This window comes from Bombina bombina, chromosome 4 (assembly GCF_027579735.1).
Source record: "Bombina bombina isolate aBomBom1 chromosome 4, aBomBom1.pri, whole genome shotgun sequence".
NCBI classification, from domain to species: domain Eukaryota; kingdom Metazoa; phylum Chordata; class Amphibia; order Anura; family Bombinatoridae; genus Bombina; species Bombina bombina.
The window spans coordinates 430,764,870-430,777,190 of record NC_069502.1 but is presented as its reverse complement, the minus strand read 5'-3'; positions in this window follow the sequence as shown (position 1 = coordinate 430,777,190).

Genomic DNA, 12,321 nt, shown 5'->3' with positions numbered 1-12,321 from the left:
GCAGTTTACTTTGTGACAAAGCCCCGCCAAAAGCCCTTTTAAGGGCTGGCAAAAGAGCTGAATTCTTTGGGGCATGCCCCGCAAAAAGCCCTTTTAAGGGCTGGCAAAAGAGCTTTTACTTTGGGGCAATGCCACGCAAAAAGCCCTTTTCAGGGCTATTTGTAGGGTTAGACTTAGGTTTAGTGGTAGGGATAGTTTAGTATTTTAGGGTTTAAATAATTTAATATAGATGGCGGCGGGGTAGGGGGATTAGATTAGGGGTTAATAATTTTAAAATAGATAGCGGCGGGGTAGGGGCTCACTTTAGGGGGTAGGTAAGGTAGATGGCGGCGGTGTTAGGGGCTCACTTTAGGGGGTTATAGATTTAATATAGCTGGCGGCGGTTTAGGGGTTAATAACTTTATTAGGTAGCGGCGGGCTCCGGGAGCGGTGGTTTAGGGGTTAATACATATTTTATTGTTAGGATAGTGAGGGGGGATAGCGGATAGAGGGTTAGACGTGTTGGGCTATGTTAGGGAGGCGTGTTAGACAGTGCGGGTGATTTAGACTTTAGTTAGGTTTTGTAGGCGCCGGCAGTTTCTAACGTGCCGTAAGTCACTGGCGACGCCAGAAATTTGTACTTGCGCAGATTTCTGGACATCGCTGGTTTATCCGACTTATGGCACGTTAGCATCTGACGGCGCAGTGTATGGGATAGCTCGAGTTGCAAGCTGAAACTGCGGGCGACGCGGGTTCCCTCGCTTGCGCCACAAACTACGCCGTTTATCGGATCGTGCCCCTGATATCTGTCAGGAATCCCTGAATATCCCTTCACATGTATATATATATTTTTTTAGTAGACAACCCAAAATATTGATCTAGGCCCATTTTGGTATATTTCATGCCACATTTTACCTCCAAATGCGATCAAATAAAAAAAATTGTTAACTTTTCACAAACTTTAGGTTTCTCACTGAAATTAAACAGCTTGTGCAATTATGGCACAAATGGTTGTAAATGCTTCTCTGGGATCTCCTTTATTCAGAAATAGCAGACATTTATGGCTTTGATATTACTTTTTAGTAATTAGAAGGCCGCTAAATGCCGCTGCTCACCACACTTGTATTATGTCCAGCAGTGAAGGGGTTAATTAGGTAAATAAAAAGAGAGAAGAGCTCAACCTGGGAACGAACAATAGCATAATAGCTTGTTCTATGGCTAGTTACCACCCAAGAAGCAGCCTCTTTTTGCTCAACATGTGTTTTTCACAGAGAAGAACTTTCCTAAAGCATATCAGTCCGATCCTGATTTCACAGCACAGTCCAGCCCCGAAATACCAGGCAATCCCTCTCTGAACGAGAGAAACAGCAAAACCCCAGACATACGTTTCAGCCTATTGTGGGCCTCGTCAGTGAGGTGCAGCCATATCCCTCTAGGCACACTGAGCAACGGTTCCACGTCTGGATTCCCGCATCACACTTAGGGAGACTTCACTAAGTGTCATAATTTGCATAAATAAAAAGAGAGAAGCGCTCAACCTGGGAACGAACTATAGCATAATAGCTTGTTCTATGGCTAGTTACCACCCAAGAAGCAGCCTCTTTTTACTCAACATGTGCCTTTCACAGAGAAGAACTTTCATGAAGCATATCAGTCTGATCCTGACTTCACAGTACAGTCCAACCCTGAAATTCCAGGCAATCCCTCCCTGAACGAGAGAAACAGCAAAACCCCAGATGTACGTTTTAGCCTATTTTGGGCCTCGTCAGTCAGGTGCAGCCATATCCCACTAGGCACACTGAGCAACGGGTTCATGTCTGGATTCCTGCATCACACTTAGGGAGACTTCCCTAAGTGTCATAATTTGCATAAATAAAAAGAGAGAAGCGCTCAACCTGGGAACAAACAATAGCATAATAGTTTGTTCTATGGTTGTTACCACCCAAGAAGCAGCCTCTTTTTACTCAACATGTGCCTTTCACAGAGAAGAACTTTCTTGAAGCATATCAGTCTGATCCTGAATTTGCAGTACAGTACAGCCCCAAAATGCCAGGCAATCCCTCCCTGAACGAGAGAAACAGCAAAACCCCAAACGTACGTTTTAGCCTATTGTGGGCCTCGTCAGTTAAGGTGCAGCTATATCCCTCTAGGCATACTAAGCAACTGTCAGGGTGCCAGCAATCAGAATGAGACGAGAAGTGCAAAAATAATCACACCTTTATTAATAGCAAAAAATAATAAATAGTCCACAAGTCAAATAAAAAGCCAGGAATCAAAACCAGAGCTGGTAGTCAGACGAGCCGAGTCAGGAGCCAAAGTGAGTAGTCAGATGAGCTGGAATCAGGAACAAGGAGAACAGCAGAGTCAGGAACAAGCCAGGTATCAGGAACCAGGAGGGACGTCAGACAGCCAGGTAATACACAGGAGCTCTCATAAACAGGTCTGAGACAACGCAAGAGCAAATCATACTGAACAGAGGCCCTTTAAATAATAAGTGATGACATCACAATTCTGAGACTGCATCCTGTCTTACACAGATGATGTACACCAGTCTGGCCACAAAAGGAAGTGCAGGAAATGAGCAGCATCGCACAGTATGCACCAGACTGTAGCCCCTCCAGTGAACCAAATACTGTACGTGACCCCTGGACATATGAGAGTCAATAATGCTGCTGACCTCATAATCCTCGTGGTTGTCAACACAGATAGGACAGGGACGAGGCAACACAGTGGTAAACCGATTACAAACCAATGGTTTCAAAAGAGAGACATGAAAACATTGGAGATGAGCATTGCAGGAGGAAGGTCAAGAGCGTAGGCCACAGGATTGACCCGACGGAGTATTCGAAAAGGACCAACATAACGGGGAGCCAGTTTATTGGAAGGCACACAAAGATTCAAGTTGCGGGAGGACAGCCAAACTCTCTCACAAACCTAGTAGGAAGGCGCCGACAGACGCTTACGATCAGCCTAGAACTTTGGGTGCTGCATAGAACGATGAAGGCAATTCTGAATCTGCTCCCACGTGGAACGGAGTTGCCGGAGATGCTCCTCCAAAGCTGGAATACCCTGAGACATGAATGAATCGGGCAACAAGACTGGTTGAAACCCATAATTCGCCATGAACGGGGGATAACTTGGAGGAAGCATTAATAGCACTATTACAAGCAAACTCTGCCCAAGGTTACAGTTCAGACCAATTATTTTGGTGATCTGAGACATAGCAACTGGAGGAACAGTTCCAGAGCTTGATTAGACCGTTCTGCAGCCCCATTGGATTGAGGGTGCTATGCTGAGGAGAAGGAAAGCTGGATCCCCATTTGAGCACAAAAGGAACGCCAAAATCTGGAGTCAAACTGGCTACCCTGGTCCGACATCTCCTTGGGTAACCTATGTAAACGGGAGACCTCCCGGGCAAAAATTGAAGCAAGCTCCTGAGTGGTTGGCAACTTCTTCAAGGGAATGCAATGTGACATTTTAGAAAAACGGTCAACCACCATAAGGATAACAGTATTGCCATTGGAAACAGGGAGCTCGACAATGAAGTCCATGGAAAGATGTGTCCAAGGACGCTCACCATTAGCAATAGGTTGAAGAAGACCCACAGGAAGTCATTGAGGAGTCTTATTCTGTGCACAAACTGAGCAGGAGGCAACATACGCAGCAACATAAGAACGAAGACCTGGCCACCAGAATTGTCGAGTGACAGACCAAATCATTTGGTTCTTGCCTGGGTGACCTGCAGCTTTAGGATAGTGGTAAGTGTGCAAAAGTTTAGTTTGAAGATTCTCAGAAACAAAACACTCTAATAAACATATTAACCCCTATACTGCCGCTCCCGGAGCCCACACCCACCTACATTTTGTTATTAACCCCTAATCTGCGGCCCCCTCCCCGCCGCCACCCACATTATACTTATTAAACCCTAATCTGCCGTCCCCAACGTCGCCACCACTATATTAAATGTATTAACCCCTAAACCTAAGTCTAACCCTAACACCCCTAACTTAAATATAATTAACATAAATCTAAATAAAACCTACTATTAATAACTAAATAATTCCTATTTAAAACTAAATACTTACCTATAAAATAAACCCTACGCTAGCTACAATATAACTAATAGTTACATTGTAGCTATCATAGGGTTTATTTTTATTTCACAGGCAAGTTTGTATTTATTTTAACTAGGTAGAATAGTTATTAAATAGTTATTAACTATTTAATAACTACCTAGCTAAAATAAATACAAAAGTACCTGTAAAATAAATCTAACCTAAGTTACAATAACACCTAACACTACACTATAATTAACTAAATTACCTAAATTAAATACAATTAAATAAATTATATACCATTATCTAAAGTACAAAAAAACAAAACACTAAATTACAGAAAATAATAAACAAATTACAAGATATATAAACTAATTACACCTAATCTAATAGCCCTATCAAAATAAAAAAAGCCCCCAAAATAATAAAAACCCCTAGCCTAAACTAAACTATCAATAGCCCTTAAAAGGGCCTTTTGCGGGGCATTGCCCCAAAGTAATGAGCTCTTTTACCTGTTAACAAAAAAATACAAACAACCCCCCAACAGTAAAACCCACCACCCACACAACCAACCCCCAAATAAAATACTAACTAAAAAAACCTAAGCTCCCCATTGCCCTGAAAAGGGCATTTGGATGGGCATTGCCCTTAAAAGGGCAGTTAGCTCTTTTGCGGCCCAAAGCCCTAACCTAAAAATAAAACCCACCCAATACACACTTAAAAAAACATAACACTAACCCCCTGAAGATCGACTTACTGTTCTGAAGACCCGACATCCATCCTCAAGGAAGCGGCAAAAGTCTTCATCCAACCGGGCTGAAGTCCTCAACGAAGCCGGAAGAAGTCTTCATTCATGCCAGGCGAAGTGGTCCTCCAGATGGGCAGAAGTCTTCATCCAGACGGCATCTGCTATCTTCATCCATCCGATGCGGAACGGCTCGATCTTCAAGACATCCGAGGCGGAGCATCCTCTTCCTTCCGACGACTACTGACGAATGAAGGTTCCTTTAAGTGACGTAATCCAAGATGGCATTCCTTAGATTCCAATTGGCTGATAGAATTCTATCAGCCAATCGGAATTAAGGTTGAAAAATCCTATTGGCTGTTGCAATCAGTTTTGTATCCGTAAATGTTAAAAAGAACAAGGGTGCCAGATTCTTCTTCCCCAGATATTTTGTGAGTAATATTAAATTCTCTACATGGTTAAAACAGAGTTGGAGGGACTTCTGTAGTTTTAATATTAACTATTTCAATAAAATCGAAGTCTTCTGGGAAACCGCAAAGGCGGTGCTACGGGGTCAAATTCAGGCCTATATGTGCAAGTTAAATAAAAAACAGCGAGCTGCTGAGACGCAATACTCCAACCAGGTTAAAAATACATATAGAAAGTATGTATATCAGCAATCAGCTAGAAACTGGAAAGCCTATTCTGAAGCCAAAAAAGCTCTAGATATTTTTCTTAAACAAAAATCTTTGGAACAAGAATCAAAGATTAGCTTATATTTTAGGGGTTTTCAAGGATGTTCTGCTAAACATCTAGCTCGCCTTACTAAAAGTAGAAAGAAAAAGAACTATGTGGCTGCTCTGCAAGTAGGGGACTCTAGAGTTTTTGAAACAGAGGAGATTTGTAAGGGTTTTTTTGATTTCTATCAGTCTCTTTATACTGATATAGTTAGTGATGCAGAGTGTCAAGACAATTTCTGGCAGGACTTGCAAACCCCAGAGATTCTGGAGGGGGAATCTGCCTCTCTAATTGCCCCCATTTCTGCCGAAGAAATTCTTGGAGTCATAGAGCAGCTTAGAACTAATAAAGCTGCCGGCCCAGATGGCTTGCCGGCAGAATTCTATAAGATCTTGGCCCCAGAATTGAAGCTGACCTTGGGCAAACTGTTTAATTCTTATTTTTGTTCCAATGATTCTATCTCTGTGTATTTTTCTGCGGCCAATATTTCCTTAATATTAAAAAAAGGTAAAAACCCAGAAGATCCTGCGTCTTACAGACCCATCTCTGTGTTAAACACAGATTATAAAATTTTATCTTCAATAGTCGCTAAGAGGTTGGCCATAGTACTGGAGAAAGTTATTCACACAGACCAGGTAGGTTTCATGTTAGCCAGGAACTCTACTAGACATATCCGCAACGTAGCTACATTTCTTGATTACCATTGGAACTTATATGGGGCGAATAAAGTTAATAATGACAATACCAAAGATATAGCAATCTTGACACTTGATGCCGAAAAGGCTTTTGATTCTATATCTTGGAAACACTTATTTTTTACTTTACTTAAATTTGGATTCCATGAACAATTTGTCTCATTTATTAGGAAACTCTACAAATCTCTTATGTCCTTTTTATTGGTTAATGATATACTATCAGAAAAGATTATTTTGAAAAGCGGTACGCGTCAAGGATGCCCGTTATCCCCGTTATTATTTAACATTGCTTTAGAACCTCTAGCGATTAAATTAAGGGAAAAGATGGATGGTATTTCCTTGGGTACACAAACCCTGAAATTATTACTATATGCTGATGACCTTCTACTATTTTTTGAGGATACCAGACAGTCTATCCCACTAGCCATGAGATACTTAAAACAGTTTGGTGCCTTCTCGGGGTATAGGGTTAACCCGCAAAAGAGTGAGCTTTTATGGGTTAATAAGTCAGTAGGCAGCATTAAAGAAACCCCATTTAGGATAGTGGATTGCATTAAATATTTGGGTATTTTCTTTCATATTAACCCAAAAAAATGGTACAGTGCGAATTTTACCCCTTTATTAGAGAAAATCCAGGCCGATTTAGAAAATTGGACGTCTTTCCCACTTTCATTGAAAGCTCGGGTTAATTTATTTAAAGCTATCATTTTTCCTAGATTGCTTTACCCCCTGCAAAATTTACCAATTTTTATTCCTTCTAATGATATAAAGAAGATATGTACATATATTTTCAGATTTATCTGGGGGAATAAAAAAGCACGTATATCTCTTGATAAGTTGATGTTAAAGAAGGAATTGGCAGGTTTTTCTTTACCTAATATTAAACTTTATAATTGGGCAGCCATGATTAAGGTAGCACTTGACTGGATTTCTGAATCGAATATAGTCTCTTCTTTTGATCTTGAAAGTTTTTATTGCAAACCTTTTATGTTAAAGGCTATATTGCATTGTCCACTTAAAACATTGCCGTCTAACATTAATAGTCTTACCACTATTAAAAATATAATAGTGGCGTGGAGGAAATGCTGTACCCTGCTCGGGATAGATCCAAATTTTTCAAAATTTCTGCCTATTTGTGGAAATCCTCAATTTTTGCCAGGAATGTATAATAAGGCCTTTCAATCGTGGAAAGATAAAAAGCTCTGCTTCCTAGCCCAGATTATGACAGATAATGGACAAGTGTCTTCTTTTCAAGATCATATCTGCAAATACGTCACTATATAGATGCGGCTGACTTCACTTTCCCTATCTCTCCCGCGTGGTCTGAGGTTGATGTATGCTGTTCTAAATTTAAAGTGGGGGAACATTATTAAGAAATGGATTTATGTTTTCCCTGAAATGGATGAAAATAAAATTATTTCCAGTTTTTCAGCACTTAATAAATGTCTGGTCCCCACCGCCTGGAAAGAGTCGCATATGAAAATATTTAATAATTTTTATATTTCTCCGTATAGATTGCATAAAATGTTCCCCTCTTCAACTTCAAACTGTCCTCGGTGTAGTCTTGCTGGGGCTGATCTCTGTCACATGATATGGCTTTGTCCAAAAAATTTTCAAATGTGGCAAAAAATAGCGTACTGGGTTTCCAGCCTTTATAACATACAAATTCAATTTTCATTAGAAAATATTTTCTTTTTATATAGTCAGGATGAGAGTATGGGTGTATATCAAAATGTGGTTAATACGATTATATTGTTAGTTAGACATTTATTTTTTAAATACTGGAAAGCTCATTCCGCACCTAAATTTGCAAGTTTGTTAAAGGAAATCCAGTCTCAGATCATATTTGAGTCATTCCAGTTAAACACAGTTTCTGATAGGAAAATAAAATCATTTTTATATGCTTGGCTTCCAATAATTAAATCCTACCCGATTAATCTACAAAAACAGATTTTGTCCCCCTTCTTGAACACTAATGCTTTTATGGATCTTGTCCTGCATAACTTTTTCCCAGCTGAGTGGGTCTCGCTTTATAGAGAAGGCTAGGTTACAGGCTCTGGTGGAGGGGGAAGAGGGTTAGGGACAGGGAGGGTCCCCCCCCCCCCCCCTTTTTTTTTTTTTTTTTTTTCATGTTTCTTTTTTTCTGTTTTTTTTTATTTTTTTTTATTTTTTTTTTATTTTTTTATGTAATGTAAGGTCGTTTGATGATAAAAACTTCACAACAGTGTTAGCTTCAGTAACAAGGATACCTTAAATGTATGCACAAAATACAAGTCTTGGGGCCACTAAGTTTCCATGTACCTAAAGAAATGGTATCTTTTTTTTTTTAGCTTTAATCGAAGAAAGGTATGATTTAATGTTTTTGTATTCTTATTATGCAATATGTTCATTTTTCCGGTGGTTCTAGGTACCTTATTAGATGTCCTAATATTGTTTCTGACTGGTTTCTTTTTGTATATACCTTAACTATACCTGTTGTGAAATTTCAAAAATAAAAGATTTAAAAAAAAAAAAAAAAAAGGATTGAGCGTTCATCCTATTGGTTGTTGCAATCAGCCATTAGGATTGAGCTAGCATTCTATTGGCTGATTGGATCAGCCAATAGGATGAAAGCTCAATCCTATTGGCTGATTGCAACAGCCAATATGATTTTTTCAACCTTAATTCCAATTGACTGATAGAATTCTATCAGCCAATCGGAATCTAAAGGACGCCATCTTGGATGACGTCATTTAAAGGAACCTTCATTCGTTGGTAGTCGTCGGAAGAGGATGCTTCGCATCGGATGTCTTGAAGATGGAGCCGCTCCGCGCCGGATAGATGAAGATAGAAGATGCCGTCTGGGTGAAGACTTTTGCGGGCTTGGATGAAGACTTTGGCCGCTTCGTTGAGGACTTCTCCTGGCTTCTTGGAGGATGGATGTCGGATCTAAACTGTAAGTAAATCTTCTGGGGTTAGTGTTAGGATTTTTTTAAGGGTTTATTGGGTGGCTTTTAGTTTTAGATTAGGACTTGGGCTGCAATAGAGCTAAATGCCCTTTTAAGGCCAATGCCCATCCAAATGCCCTTTTCAGGGCAATGGGGAGCTTAGGTATTTTTTAGTTAGGGTTTTATTTGAGGGGTTGGTTGTGTGGGTGGTGGGTTTTACTTTTGGGGGGTTGTTTGTATTTTTTTTTTACAGGTAAAAGATCTGATTACTTTGGGGCAATGCCCCGCAAAAGGCCCTTTTAAGGGCCATTTGTAGTTTATTGTAGGCTAGGGTTTTTTTTATTTGGGGGGAATTTTTTATTTTCATAGGGCCCTTAGATTAGGTGTAATTAGTTTAAAGCTTTGATAATTTCTTTTTTATGTTTTGTAACTTAGGCCTAGATTTGGAGTTCGGCGGTAAAAGGGCTGTTAACGCTCCGCGGGCTTTTTTCTGGCCGCACCATAAAATTAACTCTGGTATCGAGAGTTCAAACAAATGCTGCGTTAGGCTCCAAAAAAGGAGCGTAGAGCATTTTTACCGCAAATGCAACTCTCGATACCAGAGTTGCTTACGGACGCGGCCGGCCTCAAAAACGTGCTCGTGCACGATTCCCCCATAGGAAACAATGGGGCTGTTTGAGCTGAAAAAAACCTAACACCTGCAAAAAAGCAGCGTTCAGCTCCTAACGCAGCCCCATTGTTTCCTATGGGGAAACACTTCCTACGTCTGCACCTAACACTCTAACATGTACCCCGAGTCTAAACACCCCTAACCTTACACTTATTAACCCCTAATCTGCCGCCCCCGCTATCGCTGACCCCTGCATATTTTTTTAAACCCCTAATCTGCCGCTCCGTAAACCGCCGCCACCTACGTTATCCCTATGTACCCCTAATCTGCTACCCCTAACACCGCCGACCCCTATATTATATTTATTAACCCCTAACCTGCCCCCCACAACGTCGCAGACACCTGCCTACACTTATTAACCCCTAATCTGCCGAGCGGACCTGAGCGCTACTATAATAAAGTTATTAACCCCTAATCCGCCTCACTAACCCTATCATAAATAGTATTAACCCCTAATCTGCCCTCCCTAACATCGCCGACACCTAACTTCAATTATTAACCCCTAATCTTCCGATCGGAGCTCACCGCTATTCTAATAAATGGATTAACCCCTAAAGCTAAGTCTAACCCTAACACTAACACCCCCCTAAGTTAAATATAATATTTATCTAACAAAATAAATTAACTCTTATTAAATAACTTATTTCTATTTAAAGCTAAATACTTACCTGTAAAATAAACCCTAATATAGCTACAATATAAATAATAATTATATTATAGCTATTTTAGGATTAATATTTATTTTACAGGCAACTTTGTAATTATTTTAACCAGGTACAATAGCTATTAAATAGTTAAGAACTATTTAATAGTTACCTAGTTAAAATAATAACAAATTTACCTGTAAAATAAATCCTAACCTAAGTTATAATTAAACCTAACACTACCCTATCAATAAAATAATTAAATAAACTACCTACAATTACCTACAATTAACCTAACACTACACTATCAATAAATAAATTAAACACAATTCCTACAAATAAATACAATTAAATAAACTAGCTAAAGTACAAAAAATAAAAAAGAACTAAGTTACAGAAAATAAAAAAATATTTACAAACATAAGAAAAATATTACAACAATTTTAAACTAATTACACCTACTCTAAGCCCCCTAATAAAATAACAAAGCCCCCCAAAATAAAAAATTCCCTACCCTATTCTAAATTTAAAAAGTTACAAGCTCTTTTACCTTACCAGCCCTGAACAGGGCCCTTTGCGGGGCATGCCCCAAGAATTTCAGCTCTTTTGCCTGTAAAAAAAAACATACAATACCCCCCCCCCAACATTACAACCCACCACCCACATACCCCTAATCTAACCCAAACCCCCCTTAAATAAACCTAACACTAAGCCCCTGAAGATCTTCCTACCTTGTCTTCACCATCCAGGTATCACCGATCCGTCCTGGCTCCAACATCTTCATCCAACCCAAGCGGGGGTTGGCGATCCATAATCCGGTCCAGAAGAGGCTCCAAAGTCTTCCTCCTATCCGGCAAGAAGAGGACATCCGGACCGGCAAACATCTTCTCCAAGCGGCATCTTCGATCTTCTTCCATCCGGAGCGAAGCGGCAGGATCCTGAAGACATCCAGCGCGGAACATCCATCCGGACCGACGACTGAACGACGAATGACTGTTCCTTTAAGGGACGTCATCCAAGATGGCGTCCCTCGAATTCCGATTGGCTGATAGGATTCTATCAGCCAATCGGAATTAAGGTAGGAATTTTCTGATTGGCTGATGGAATCAGCCAATCAGAATCTAGTTCAATCCGATTGGCCGATCCAATCAGCCAATCAGATTGAGCTCGCATTCTATTGGCTGATCGGAACAGCCAATAGAATGCGAGCTCAATCTGATTGGCTGATTGGATCAGCCAATCGGATTGAACTTGATTCTGATTGGCTGATTCCATCAGCCAATCAGAAAATTCCTACCTTAATTCCGATTGGCTGATAGGATTCTATCAGCCAATCGGAATTCGAGGGACGCCATCTTGGATGACGTCCCTTAAAGGAACAGTCATTCGTCGTTCAGTCGTCGGTCCGGATGGATGTTCCGCACTGGATGTCTTCAGGATCCTGCCGCTTCGCTCCGGATGGAAGAAGATCGAAGATGCCGCTTGGAGAAGATGTTTGCCGGTCCGGATGTCCTCTTCTTGCCGGATAGGAGGAAGACTTTGGAGCCTCTTCTGGACCGGATTATGGATCGCCAACCCCCGCTTGGGTTGGATGAAGATGTTGGAGCCAGGACGGATCGGTGAACCTGGTATGGTGAAGACAAGGTAGGAAGATCTTCAGGGGCTTAGTGTTAGGTTTCTTTAAGGGGGTTTGGGTTAGATTAGGGGTATGTGGGTGGTGGGTTGTAATGTTGGGGGGGGGTATTGTATGTTTTTTTTTACAGGCAAAAGAGCTGAAATTCTTGGGGCATGCCCCGCAAAGGGCCCTGTTCAGGGCTGGTAAGGTAAAAGAGCTTGTAACTTTTTTAATTTAGAATAGGGTAGGGAATTTTTTATTTTGGGGGGCTTTG